Source organism: Myotis davidii, unplaced genomic scaffold (assembly GCF_000327345.1).
Source record: "Myotis davidii unplaced genomic scaffold, ASM32734v1 scaffold330, whole genome shotgun sequence".
Classification (NCBI taxonomy): Eukaryota; Metazoa; Chordata; class Mammalia; order Chiroptera; family Vespertilionidae; genus Myotis; species Myotis davidii.
In genome coordinates, this window is record NW_006283770.1 from 578,786 (window position 1) to 593,650 (window position 14,865).

The 14,865-nt window shown below is 41.2% G+C and overlaps 1 long non-coding RNA gene across 1 annotated transcript in view; it reads right to left on the minus strand.

The window, feature by feature from the left end:
• Window positions 1–1,748: 1,748 nt before the first annotated feature.
• Window positions 1,749–14,865, minus strand: part of LOC107183704 — a 22,023-nt gene continuing 8,906 nt past the window's right edge. The window contains exons 2-3 of the long non-coding RNA XR_001514506.1: window positions 8,525–8,676; window positions 1,749–1,779 (exon numbers count right to left, since the gene is read on the minus strand). This is a non-coding gene — a long non-coding RNA (uncharacterized LOC107183704). The remainder of the gene's footprint in view (window positions 1,780–8,524; window positions 8,677–14,865) is intronic.

Genomic DNA, 14,865 nt, shown 5'->3' on the forward strand with positions numbered 1-14,865 from the left:
AGAAAGCAAGTTTTGTGATTGGTTCCAAGCTCTCCTAGTCTGGTGGGGTGGGAGGGAGAACCTGAGCGTCCATGAGTCCTACCAGAGGGGTTGGGCCACCTCAGCTCTTCTGCTTCCCGAGCAAGTCCGGTCAGAGAGTTAGTCAGCCTGGGACTGGCCTTGAACAATTTCCCTGGAAACCTCCTAGGGAATGGTAACTCTCTAATGGGAAGGAACCTAAAGCCAGGCTCTGTGAGCAAAGGCTACCTAGACACATGGCGGAGGGGGAGATACTGACTTTCAGACCCAGGATTATTGCCCAGATCCTGCAACTCACTTAACTGACTCCTAAGTTATTTATTAACGTGATTATTAAATATTCACATTTTAAAATGACTCATGTGCCTTATATCAGTATCGTAGAGTCATCTTCAGTGAAGGCCTTCAATAAATAAAAGTTCTTTTGCACATTTGGAAACACTTAGGAGAAGGCATTACACACATTTGAATGTGTGAATATGAATAATCCCTGAGGTTGGATTACATCATTCCCTCTTTCCACCAAATTCTATTCTTAATAAGGGTCATATCTGGTTAAATCTTAACTCCATAAATCTTAAATCAAACAACTTCAGACTTCAGGCCTAATTAGAATGAAATTGGTGCCTTGAACAGGTATTCTGTCCAACATTATATGAGGCCATTGTATATAATGCATAATATATATGCCTAATAGTAGGATTGAAAAAAAATTGTAAGCATGTCACAACATTTGGATTTTGAAATCCACTACAAGTATGAGAAAATTCCTGTGTTGAATGAAAAGCAAATGTCTTTTTAGTACCTAAAGGACGTGCACCCTGGGAGAAGGTAAATTGCAGGTCCTTCCCACGCAGGTAGTTCCATTCTCTGCTGGTTTAAATCTCCTTCCAAGGTTCTGTGCCCACACAAGGCTCTCCCCTGCGCTGGCTTTGAACCTCTGGACTTTGGTGTCCATTGGAACATCGTCCCCACTTTCTCTGAGCAGCCCCACCCCCAGTGCTGGGCAGGATTATTCTTATGATAAGGTTTGACTATTTATTCCCGTCTCTGCCGTCCAGAGCTGAGAGCATTTTCCTGGGGGCTCTACCTAAGAGTGATGCCAACTTATTGCTTGTCTATCTAAAGTTCAAGCCTGGATGGCTTTTAATTTTTTGATGCTTAATATAGAGAAAATACGATTGCTTTTCATTGACCCTGCCAAACTCCTCAAAGCAGGTGCTTCCTTCATTGTTCAGTGTGTTATAGGAGGCTAGCGGCATGAGGCTCTCTATCCAGAGGGGCCGGTGCCATGGAAAGACAGGGCGACGGGCCACACTCTAATCTTCAGCCATAGCTCTGTCATTATCTGGTTGACATTACCCAAGTTACCTAAAGTCTCAGAGTCCCAGTTTCCTCATCTTTCAAAATGTGCTAAACACATGGTTGTTAGAAAGAGCAAACGAAACTATGACTGTCATCTCACATGTATATACATATGCAGGTATGATGATTGCTTACAAAATACAAATTTATTCCTTCAAAGATAGATATACCCTGTGCATTACACTCACCTTCAGAGGGCCACGTATTAACATTATGGCAAAGGTTACAAACTATAAAGGAGAGATGTGCACCAATTATCTTACAGAAAGTATATTAAGAGAATGATAGTGAGACCTTTAACAAAAAGTACAAGGTCTTCAGAAGATGCTCCTGTTCCACATGTTGGTCTATGTTAAATTGCCAGGAAGGCGGGTCTGGTTTCCATAGATGTCTGAGCTACAAAGAAGCACAATTATATTTTCATTGACAAACGTTCCTACTCCCTCTATAAATCAACATCGTTTCCTCCCGGCCCCCTCCAAGATTCAGCAGCTGTCATAAGGTTGCCAGGCAGAGTAATGATTCAGGACTCACAGACCACACTGTCTTATTGAACTGCTCCCAAGCTCCCTGGCTCCGGCGCCAATAAATCATTGCTTTACAAGTCATCTGGAACGCAAAGTGCAGCCCAGAGTCAAGAGTCAAGGTTCCGTGATACTGTTAGGAAGTATTTGGGAGGGTTTTTTTTTGTTGTTGTTGTTGTCACAGAATAACCTTTCTTCTGGTCTTTTGAACGGTTTCCTATTTGCATGTTTTTCATTCTCTAACCCCAGTTCAGTGTTCAGATACCACTGTGGGTCTTGCTTCTTCTCTTGAGTTGAAGTTCTTCCAAGGCCCCCACCGTTCTTTAAAAAGATAGAACCCTCGGCATCCTTCCTGGTGCAGCTCCCACCTCATTCTCTCCCTCTTCCCATGGAGATGACACACTCGGTAAAGGGTAGGCCTGTTTCCTGTGTCCCTGGCAGATGGAGACAAAGTTATTCTCCAAAAAACAACGCAATGTTGTGTTGCCAAGTTTTTGCTTTTTCTTATGGAGTCATTGGGATAATGACAGTCATACCAACCTCTCCCGTTTGTAGGAGCTTTACCCTTCTCTCACCATCCTTGTCCCTCTTGAGAGAATTAACTAGGAAATGTGCCTCATGTCGCTGAAAACAAAATGGGTGAAGGATAAGGACTTTATGCTTTAGGCAACGTCTAAGACTCCAGAAGTTATAAAATTTGCTGATGAAACTGAAAATTCAACAAGTTTCTCTGTGTATTATTAATTTCTGCCTAAGTACCTAGTACCCCACTTTGTTGATAACACCTCTTCTGGTTCTTCTAACTCTTCTGTTTTAATCTTCATAACAAACATGTGATCTGAAAGCTGAGAACTGTTGTTATAAATTAAAGACTATGGTTTGATTTCCAACTTAAGGCTAGAAAAAAAGAGAAAAAAAACAAACCCCAAAATCTCCTCATTCTCATTTCTCCAGGATGAATTCTCTGCCATAAGAACAATGCTTTCTTTGCTAGAAAAACTAACTTCAAGCTTCAAATGAGTTTATGAGTAAGAATTTGCATTATTTGTACAAACAGAAATCCATGAGCATCATAATATAACTGCTAAAGTGCAGGCAAGATCCCGGATGAATGCTAAAATTAATGAGTGAGATTTTAAGGAGAAACTGAATAGTAGCATAGACTCGAAGTACCTCCCCCAAAATGAATTACTGTCGTGTTTTTAACATATGTCTGCAAATTACTTGATTCTTCTTTCTTCAAAAAGTGGAACTTCATTCCCTTCCGTTTGAATGTGAGCTCAACTTAATGACTTGCCTCTACTAAATGGAATATGAAAGGAGAAAAATTGTAAGATGGCCTAGCAAAATCTGGTAGACACCACCCTAACTAAGTGATCAAGGTTAACATCACTTAATAAAATATATCAACATTATGTATCCCTTAATATAATGGGATGAGAAAGGTATATAACTTCTGTGGTATGCATACGTTATCCCAAACCTGTCACTTCAGAAATTATAAAACCAAATGGAGCAGCATTATACAAAATAGCTAATCACCATTTCTTAAAAGCGTCTTCTCTTTTTTATTATATTTTATTGATTTTTTACAGAGAGGAAGGGAGAGGGATAGAGAGTTAGAAACAGTGATCAGCTGCCTCCTGCACACCTCCTACTGGGGATGTGCCCACAACCAAGGTACATGCCCTTGACCGGAATCAAACCTGGGACCCTTCAATCCGCAGGCTGACACTCTATCCCCTGAACCAAACCGGTTAGGGCAAAGGTGTCAAGTCTTATTTGACTACTCCCCATTTGTTGATTTTAATTCTCTGTGGGCAATCCAATATCATCTCAAAAATTTCTTTATTTGCAGGACTTTTTCTGACACTGGTAATGAAAGATATTGACTGGTAATATTAATAGTTCACATTTATGTAGCACTCATTATTTCCCAAACACTGTTTTAAGTGCTTGCTATACAAATTATTTCCTTTATATTAGTAAAATAGACAAATAGATTTCTGTGCTGGCAGAGGGAAGCTGTGTAGCAGAATACTTTACTTTAATAAAAAAAAACACAAAAGTGTGGATAGAAGCCTTTTTTCAGGCCCAGCCTTTTCTCTAAGAGCGAGAAATTGGAAGCAACCTGCAACATCTGAGAACGGGGGTGGAGGGATAGGAACATTATAGTACAACCATTCAAAAGACTAGTATGCAACCATTTGAAACAATAATTGGCAAAACTGAGATGTAAAATGAGAAAAGTGTGTGACTGCAACGGTGTAAAAATATGAAGGCAAATGGTCAAGGAGTAGAAAGGATTATAGAAATTCAGAGCTGTTTTGTCAGGGAGGTGATGATAGGTGGGGTTTTCCCCTCTGTTTCTAAACTCTCACATTGTTATCATGTGTCTATAATTTTAGAAGGAAACACACTTTCCCTCACCATGTATTTATCCCAGTGCTCCAAGATGGCTCTTCGTAAGTGTGGGGAAATCCCTACAATCATCCCCTTAGCAGCCACTTAAGATGGACTTCAGGGCCACTTTTAAGCTATGCTGGCAGGACAGAGAGACCGCAGTGTTGAACTGAAGTTTTCAGTACCAAATCCCAAAATGAACCAAAATTTCAATCTACTGTGGGGTTAAACCCTAATCCAGATGCACATACCTGGGGGTGTGAACCACCATTGCCCTGACCCGATCATTCTTGCTGCTCTGCAGTTCTCTGCTTCACATGGGGAGCTGGGATGGCGGCTTCAGTCCATGAATATTTGTAGAAATGAGACCTCAGTCCTGTGATTCACCCTTTTGCCTTCTATGCAGGTGCATTCCCAGGGGTCTCCTATACCCTCAATTTGTGATGTCCTTATCCACCTTCCTGACCCTCACTCTTAGCTCTCCACGTCCCAAGCTCTAAACCCGTTTCCTATGGAATTCTCTCTAGGATACCAAAATGTAAATGTAATATTAGTTGAACTACTAATAAAATAAAATTGCAATTTTTACAGGTTGAAGGTGGTCTAACAGTTACAGTTTCATATGGTTCAGCCTAATAGCAGGCAGCACCTACAGTATGTAACATGGGCAGTCCCAGTAGATTGCCCTTCAAGGCCTCTAAGGTCACTTTCATTGCCCAGCAGCATCTGCAGGACTCCATGGGTCTATTTGGCATTGCTTTTGACAGGCAGGCTCCACATCTCCAAATTTGATACCGTTTTACTACGTCCTAGATATCTGTAGTTTGCACATTTGAGACATTTCTAGAAAGGAATTTTGAGGTTCCTTCTGACCAAAACACTACTAATTTAGTTAGCAGGATAATCTTATTAAATAAGAACTGCTAAATAGTAAACATCCTGATCATCTTTCAAAATTAAAAAGTGCATGAGCCTTGTGATCTAAAGGTTCCACTCCTTGGTAATTTGTCTAACAAATATACCCATGGTCATGCAAAATAATGTATATTTAAGAACATTCACTGCTACTTTGGCTTATAATAGCAAAGCAAAACAAAACCTGTTTTTAACGGACTAAATAAATTTTGGCAGGTCAATAAATCCATACAGTGGATTAGAATAATGGGTCTCCAAGATACAATATTAAGTGAAAAAAGTAAGACAGTGTTAGGGTATGTTTCCATTTCCACGAGGAAGTGGTGCAGAGATAATATATGTGTGCATGCATAACTGTGTGAGTATATAGAATATTCCTAGGTGAATTCACAAGATAATGGTTGCCTCTTGGGAGGGGAACTGGGTGTATAGGAAAAGGTAGGCAACATCTTTCAGTATAAGCCATTTGGTACATATTAAATTTTCTACTGTATGCGTGGACTACTTATTAAAAAGTAAACATTTTTAAACTAGGATTTTCTTTAAATAAATAAGATTGAAAATTAAGAGCACAATCTTGCTTTGATATTGACCTAAGGAAAAGTCCCTGTCATTGACTCCTATAGAGTCACCTGATTTACTGCAATCCTCTGTGAAGGGGTTGAAGTATTTATGCAAAGGATCATATCTCTCCTGACATGGAATTCCCAATCTGCTCTACAATTTCCTCAGTTTGCTCTTTCAAACCTGGGGTGGAGAGAGGAAAGGGAGACTTTCAGGAGGGGTCAGGGCATATCAAACAAATTAAGCATAGATATAGATATAAAGATATATACATTATGTGAGTATGGTCCATGTAAATGCAGTATTTCTAGAAATGCATTCCACCAAAACGTTAATGTGATTGACCTTGGATTGTAGGATTCAAATGTTATTTTTAAACTTTTTTTATTGTGTTTTTCTGCATTGCTTTTTTTTTTTTTTACTGTGAATGTGTCAAGTTTACAAAAATAAATAAGCTCTTTTAAAAAAAGAACGCAAGATAATAAGAAAATCTCCTTTGAAAATTATCTACTATATATATGAAAAGATTAATTTTTCTTGGGCCTTTTATGACCCATTGAAATGAACCAGAGATTATTTTTACTGCTTAAAGTCCTCTGAATAAATTTGTAGATGTTCTCTTCCAAAAACATGGTTGGGAAAGATTAATCTGTGGTTTAAGTTTAAGAAATGAAGTCTATTAAATGGTCATAAAAACAAAAGTGGGCATCATTGTTCATACAAATTATTGGTGCTTTTAAAGTCCAGAACTTTTTCAGTGGAGCCCTGGCTTTCTCTTCCTCTGCACTTCATTATTATTATTTTTTAATCCTCACCCAAGGATATGTTTTTCTTGGTTTTGAGAGAGAGAGGACGGGAAAGAGATAGAAAAACATTTCTGTGAGAGAGAAACATTGATCGGTTGCCTCCTGTATGCACCTCAACTTGAGATCAAACCCACCACCTAGGTATGTGACCTGACTGGGAATCAAACCCTGCACCTCGACTGGAGATCAAACCCACCACCTAGGTATGTGGCCTGACTGGGAATCAAACCCTCAACCTTTTTGGTGTATGGGACGATGCTCCAATCAACCGAGATACCTGGCCAGGGCTGCACTTTATTTTTAATCAGGGGACAGGTCAAGGACAGGGAGCCTTGTACCTAAGCATCTACCTGTCCTACACATTTGGAATGCAGGTTAATAAACCTAAATTTGAAGTTTTGAGAGAGAGAGGACGGGAAAGAGATAGAAAAACATTTCTGTGAGAGAGAAACATTGATCGGTTGCCTCCTAACCTGAATGAGCTTTTGAGATGACAGCAGGGCTTTAATTTTGTGACTTCAATTAAAGATCAAGGTGAGCACCCGGAGCCTGAAGACTTCCCCTAATAAAATGAGTAAACGCTTGGTTCTGATACCTATATCCAACTAGAATACAAATAGAGCATATTGTCAGCCATCAGAACATTTTGTCCCTGAGTTGCAGTGGACTGAGGAGCAGACTTTAAATCAAAGTGAAGGAGAATGCCCCAGTGCCCTTCATCAACCATTCCTCAGCTGGGCTCCCCATGGAGCTGGGAGAGAGGGGGACTCCCCCGTTAGGCAGCCAGATCAACAGAATGAGCCCTGGGATTCAACAAGGTTGTCAGGTGTATTGATTGTACACAGATTCTCATTTGCCTCTTCCTCTGTCTCACAGATTGCTTCTTTGCAGATCTCCAGAAGGAGGTATATTGCTGGGAAGGATGTGGAGAAAGAGGCACGCTAGTATACCGCTGGTGGGAGTACAGAATGTGCATGATTTGGGGAGGGAGACAATTTGGCAGTGTCTATCAAAACTCTAAATGCACATACCAATGTAGCACAGTAACTTTGCTTCTAGGAGCTTAGCTTCCAAATTTCTAGCACAAGAATATATGTACAGGGAAGCATAGTGCAGCATTGCTTATAATGAAAAGAAGTTCCAAACAACCTAAATGTCCATCACTACAGGGCCATTTAAATAAAGTATGTCATATTCAGACAGTGGAATATTGTGTGGCCATTAAAAAGGAAATTTTATGGCCATGACTTGGAAAGATATCTCTGTTAATTGATTCCCCCTTGGGGGCGGGGGAACCAAAAACCAACAACCTTAATTTCCTTAAATTAGCATAGATAAATGTCTAGTGAGCAATGAAAAGAATTTGAAAGGCTATATATTAAAACGTTAGTAAGGAATCTTCTAAAAAAAAAGGATGAGGTTAGGGTTGAAATATAAGAAGGAAAAAAATCACTTCCTGCTTTAATAATTTCTGTATTTTTTAAATTTTTCCTTATTATGTTTACTGTTATTTCTTAAATAATAATACATACCCCAGTTCACCAGCATGAATAAATTTAAATTTTTCCCTATTATGTTTACTGTTATTTCTTAAATAATACATACCCCAGTTCACCAGCATGAATAATGCCCTGAACTCCAGACTCATGTATCTAACTCTTATTTACCATCTCCACTTGTATGTCTAATAGGCATCTCAAACTCAGTATACCCAGTGCCAAATTCTTTATTTTTCTCCATAAACCTCTCCCGCCCCCATCTTCCTCATCTCTATAAATGGCGAATCCATTTTTCCAACCTCTCAGGCCAAAACCTTGACTCCTCTTTTTCTCACAACCCTATCCAATCTATCAGAAAAAAAAAAAATTAAATATATCCCAAATCCAATCAATTCTTGTAAATTCTACTGCTGCCATCATTAGCTCTTACCTGGATTATTATAACAGTCTCTTGTCTGCATTATGCATTGTTGTGGATACTGCTGGTTGTTCACCACAGTCTATTATCTCTTCCTTTCATTGCTTTTGGATTGATACATTCCCCATTCTACTTGTAGCTTGCTGTGAACATGTGATGAAGTCCTGGGCAAAGGAGTTAAAAAAGAAGGGATGTGTGCCACTTCTAAGGTAGACCTAAAGACCATAGACATGCCTCCTGCATTCTCTTTTCATTTCCCATGTACCACAGTCTGAAAGAGCCTGTGAGCCACATAGACAAAAGCAATGGCCCAGGAGATCAAGAATCCTGGATATCTGAGTAGTCATAGAAAGCAGAGCTGCCTGCTGGCCTGGAACAACATACCTCGAGCTGTTAGGTGAGAGAGGAATAAACTTCTATCTTCTTTAATCCACTGAATTACAGACGCTTAGAGTTAATCCTAATTAATACAGGCAGCTCAGGTATAGAATCTAAAACGTACAAGCTTTTCAAGGGCTTGAAAAGATGTTTGAATTCTGCTTCCTCCTTCCAAAAAAAAATTATTAGCTCCAAAATAGAAAACAAAACAAAAAAAACCTGTCAAGCCAGCACTAATAAATGTTTACATAAATAAAAATGTTAACATTAAGTTGGCCTGCCAGCTGCAACTCAAATCATCAGTTATACATAAATTTAATAAAGTTTAAATATTAAAAACATAATGAATAATTCATTCCTAACAAAATTCTTTCAAAAAAGTTTATAGCAAATGATCATATTGAAATATGGGTACATCTTATTATTTGATGTAATGTGGAGTGGTAGGTCCCGGGGCGGCCTTAAATGATGCTACCTGTCTCTGCTATTTACTAGCTGAGCTATCTCAGTCAAGTCATTTGAACTCTGAGACTGACTTCCTCCTATAAAATAGGGAGATATCGGGAAAACAGTACTTATTTCACAGGGTTTCAAGAAAAATGAAGAAGTACACCGGCATTGAAAATACTTTGCAGGCATTGTGGAGATGTCTGGAACAAATACTATTACACTATAGGTTTCCATAGGATCTACGTGTTTAAGGGAATCCAGAAGTCAATTAAGCCCGTGGTGCCCAACTCAACAGAATTATCTGAAAGCTTTTTAAAACACAGAGTACAAAGCCTCTCTCTTCAAAGAATCTCATTAAGTAGGCCTCAAGGTTCTTTAAGCTCCCCGAGCCACAAGAAACTAGCAATATTGGTTGCTTATACTGGTTTAGAACTGGCTGGCTAGGTGACACCATAGCCTGTCAGTCTCACAGGAAAAAATGAAATATTTTCTTGAATCTTAAAAATTCTGAATCACATGAATGTATAATCATATTTAAAAAGCCACCCGATTAAACTTATTGAACACGCTAACCAATAGATACATATTCCTGGAAGAATCCTAATAGAACTGGCCCTGAACAGGAGTTTGGGCAGTAGGTTAATTTTCCCAACCGCCCTTTCATGGAAATTTAGCCTTCCTTACACCCCAGATTCCACTTGAACAGTCTCAATGCCTCCACTCACCTTACCTTGCAAAGCAGCCCATCAGTTGCTGGACAGTTATAATTGTGAGCATATTGTTCTGTGCAAAGTCTGTGTCAAAGTGAGGGATACCGTAAACATCATCATGGAGGTGGGGGCACGATTTGACCTGCAGCGTAACTAAATTCATCAACTACAATGAGGTACTTGATAACAGGGTTTATTGGATGTGATTCTGGTGGGTCTCTGTCACCAAGACAGAAGACTGACATTGATTTTATCTTCAGATTTTTGCTTGACCTACTGATGTGATTGTGGCTCTGGTTATCAGAGAGCTCTCAAAGTGGGATATGAGTCCTTGTTTAATCAGCACTGTGTCTGTCTTGTCCCTGATTCTTATTATCTAATGCAAATGGGCTTCCTTATTGCCTAACAGAGTAGTTCAAGCAGGGAGGGCCACACAAACTGAAGCTATGAATTTCAAGCAACTGAGCACTGTCTTGTCCTGGCATAATGTAAGATTTCTTGGTAAGTAAACGTGTCAATGCCTCAACCCAAATCCACTGCAATAATCAAAAGAGAGAATAATTTGCTCTGAAAGAAATAAGTGGGAAGTGTTTAATTTTGTTAAACACTTTTTTTTCTTGTTTGTTTTTTCTTTTCCTTACAAATTCCATCGCAGTTATTTCCCCTCACTTCCATGACGATTCCATGATTTTGGAATAGAAACCAATCCTGTCAACCCAAAAGCCTATTCCAATTGCCCCCTACCCCCCCCTGGCACACACACACACACACACACACACACACACACACACACACACACTATACTAAATTCCTATTATTTGTTCTTATTTGAATGGTCTAAAACCAACAAATAACAGAAAGGTTGCTATCAATACAGCATCAGCCCCAGATGGATTAGAGGGAGAATGATGTTTGTGGCTCTCTGTAATCCCTCCATCAATTCCAGGATTCTGAGTTCCTCCAGGGAATGTGGTAAAGCTGCAGGAAGTCCCCAAAGGCAAAATGTTGCAGGCTGCTCTCTGGTTCAGCTGCCAAACACAGAAAAAGTAATGCAGGCAAGAAAATGAGAGGAAACTCCTCTTTGCCTACAACTCTGAGGCAGGTGAGAGCCTGAGCTCTTTTATTCCTCCTGGGGTCCACCATCGCCTGTCAGTCTCGCAGGAACACACACTTCCGTGGAGGTCTTCTGTTTCCAAAATGAACCCCACCTGCTTCAAGTAGCCTCAAATGGAGTCAGAGATGTGTACTGATGTTGCCTCCAGCCTAGTTCTGCTTCCAAGTCCAGAAATAGATTTGAGAGAGGCTTTGAACAAAATCTTTATGTTCTCTGTGCTTGAGTTCCTCTAAATCGAATGGCATTTGCCATCCACTTTCATCATGGAACTGAGGGGAAATAGCTGTGATGGCATTTGTAAAAAAAAAGATTTTGGAGCAGATTGTAAGGAGAACAATGAGACATAAAGTAACCATTCTTTACTCTTTTAAGCAATGATTTATATTATTAAAATTCATGTACACACATAAGCTATGGGAAAACAGAAAGGGAAGACAGAGCATAGGTGAGCATTCTAATGGAAACACAGAACGAAATAACAGAATAATATCGGTTGAAAAACTCAGATTCTTTACACCAAAAAAAGGGGGGTTGGAGATCATTAGCATTATAGGCAAGACTAACATTTTCTTTTTTCTACTTTGAAACATTTTTGTCAACATTTTATAGGACTATGAAATTCTCGGTATTATGCTTTATTTCTTTAAAATGAATTTGCTTTAAACAAAACAAAAATCAGTCTTATTTGTCACACAGGTAGAGCACATGATTTTTAAAAAGACTTAAGGATGCCCAAAATGTTTTATGTGAAATACTCATTACACTATAGCACAATGGGATAGAGAAATGAACACACTATAGGTGGTTTTTCTATAGCATCCAGGCCCTAAAATGGACACAGATGACATTAACAGTGCAGGTATTTTAAAATCAAGAATAAGATATTATCCTTTTTAGCAACAAAAACAGAGTTGAAATCAATGTTTTTATACCATATATGTACTTAGAAATATTTTCAGACTATAAAATCATAGATACATCAATATTGTGGAATGTTTGGAATATATTTTTTTGAAAAACAAATATTCAGTGATGTGTTATGCCTCCTGGCAACTTTTGCTTCATTTCGGGTAGGAAGTCATTATGTTATTTAAATTATATACAGAAACTAGGGAAACGTTAGCACTATTTTCCTCCTTACTGTAGTATCTCTGAACTTTTCAACGTACGTGCTTTCTATCAGATACTAAAAGAGAAAAAGAAAGAAATCCCCACTTCAAATACACGGAAGAGCTAAACAGGGTTTCAAATATTTCTAGTTTTGCACACTTCATGTCTTGTGCCCACAGCAGGAAAGGGAGAGGAGGTAAGAGTGAGTCGCATGAAATGTGATCTTGCCACAACCCCATGAAAAGTCTAGTAGATTGATTTTTCATCCCTGCAAAAAAAAAAAATTGGAAAGGAACAGTGACAGAAAGAGTTGTTAAAATTTGAACAATCAATGGGGAATACTTCATTTCATTATACAAATGAGGGGTTGAGAGGTCGCCGCCAATTCTATGGGTTTCCTTAGCAAGACAGACTCTCACATCCAAGTTTTGAAACTAAAATCTACAGTATTCCACAGATGATTGTGCCTGGTGTTTAAAAGGCCCCTGCAGAGGACTAGTCAAAATATTTACTTTCCTCTCAGAAACTGTAACCCCAAGGAAAAGAGAAACATAGTGAGAGGACGAATCAAAAGAAAAACTTGCCTTCCCCAGGCAGCCAGAAAAAGTGTCAGGCCTGGGGTCTTCTCCAACAATAGTTCTGTTCTGCTGGTTTAGATGGGGATCGGGGGAGGAGGGGGTGAATAACACACCTTTCCGGGGAATGCTAATCTATGGCAAGGTGCATTAGGAGAGTTTTGTGTCAAACTGAGGTTGTATCCGTTTCTGAAAGCATGTGCGGAATAGGAAGCCGTAAGTGGGCGTGCTTAATTATCCAGGCGCCTTTCCCGGGGCTTAGCACCGAAGCTGTAAATAGATGGGTGAGTGATGGGCACGTTTATTTTTTTCTATCAAGTGCAGCCACTGGCTCAAAGTGAGTCAGACTCTGGCGTGGAAGCGTGTTCGAGGCCGGGTGGCGGTGAGGACCGGGTGTGGGCTGGGGTGGGATAGGGGAAGGAGCAGGAGGGGGCGATGATTAGCGAAGGAAATGACCCGATCCCTCCCTTTTGTATTCACAGCCTGCGTCCCGCTTCTGTTCTCTCGGAGGCTTCGGCGGGCGAGCGGGCTTCGGGGCACCCGCCTGGCGATCGCCTTCTGGACCCCGGGTCTTCCAGCCCCAACGAGGCCTGCGGGAAGCCCCCCAGGAGGAGCCGGAGTTGGGACTTGGCGCCTCCGGGCCAGGCCCGGGACCCGCGGAACTTCTCCATCCCGGCGCCCCTAGACGTGGGCGCGGAGCTGGGAGTCCAGAAGCCGAGCCTGAAGTCGCCACCGAAGCCGGGCGGCGTGGAGGCGGCGCGGGGCGCGCAGACACCGGGCCTGTCCGGCCGCCGCTGCGCTCCTCCTGCCATCGCGTTCTAGACAGGAAAGCACCTTCTGACCACGGATTAACAGTAATACTCCATTATTCCTGTTGGAACAAGTTAATGTAAGGGTTGGGCAGCGAGGCCCCGGGCGGGTCACGTGTGCCCCCGTCACTACGACTCCCCTCGCCTCTCCGGTTCGAGTTATGCCATCAAGCTAATATATTGTGACTGCTCTTCTCTCCTGTGACAAAGGCTTGCAGCTGCCTCCAAATCAATAGACGTCAAAGAAATATGAAAACAATCATGACACAAAACTTAAATCCTGGCTAGAGCCTGCATAATCAGAACTAGGCTTCTGTTCTCCAAGTCGCCAATTAATTTATCCCAAAGTTTAGTCAAATTTTTATTCCGGTACCTTTTTCCCAGCAGGTCCCGCTACATCTGTCGGGTTTGTAATGTAATTTGTAATTACTGCCCTTCATGTGGTCCGGTGCCTTGAACCATCTTTAATTAAAAGCATAATTAAGGGAAGATCTAAAGAAAGACAATTACCAGATGGTCTTTTTTTTTTTTTTGAGGCAGTAGTTTCATAGAGGGGGGAGCAAAGTCTGTCCCCCGGACCCCGCGCCTGGGAAGGGGGCAACGGGCACTGCAGAAGCCGGTCCCCACGCCCATCCCCTCTCCCTCTGGCTGGAGCCCAGATGCTCCGCCGAGGCCGAGCCCCAAGGTGAGCTCCAGCGACTCCGCGGCGCAGAGATCCTGGTTATCTACCCCCTTTCCCTGGGCCCTGGGGGTGAGGGTGAGGTATGGGGTGGCCTGGGGTGAGGTTAGGGCAAATTCAAGGACAAAGCAACTTCAAATCCGGGGGGGCCTTTCCACCTCTCCGCTGCCGCTTCCACCCCCGTCCCCCCCCCACTCCTCCCTTCCCCGGCTCCGCCCTCAGAGTAGCCTTAGCGCGTTGCCCTGGCGGCTGGCACGAGGATCCCGAAGCCGGATAATGGAAATTAGACTGTGGTTGTATGGCGGGCATGTCATTATGTGACTGTTCATATTCAAAGTCAGGCAGCAATGAATTGTAATCATTTCAATTATCTTCAATACACTTTGTTTAGGACACAAGTTGTCAAAGATTTTTTTTTTTAAAGTACATTCTTGCTGCTCCGTGGGTCCATTTTCCAGACGGTTTGTTGCTTTTGCTGCCTGATTTGGTTTCGGCTTGTATTCCCCAGCCTCAGATGCTCTTGCTGGG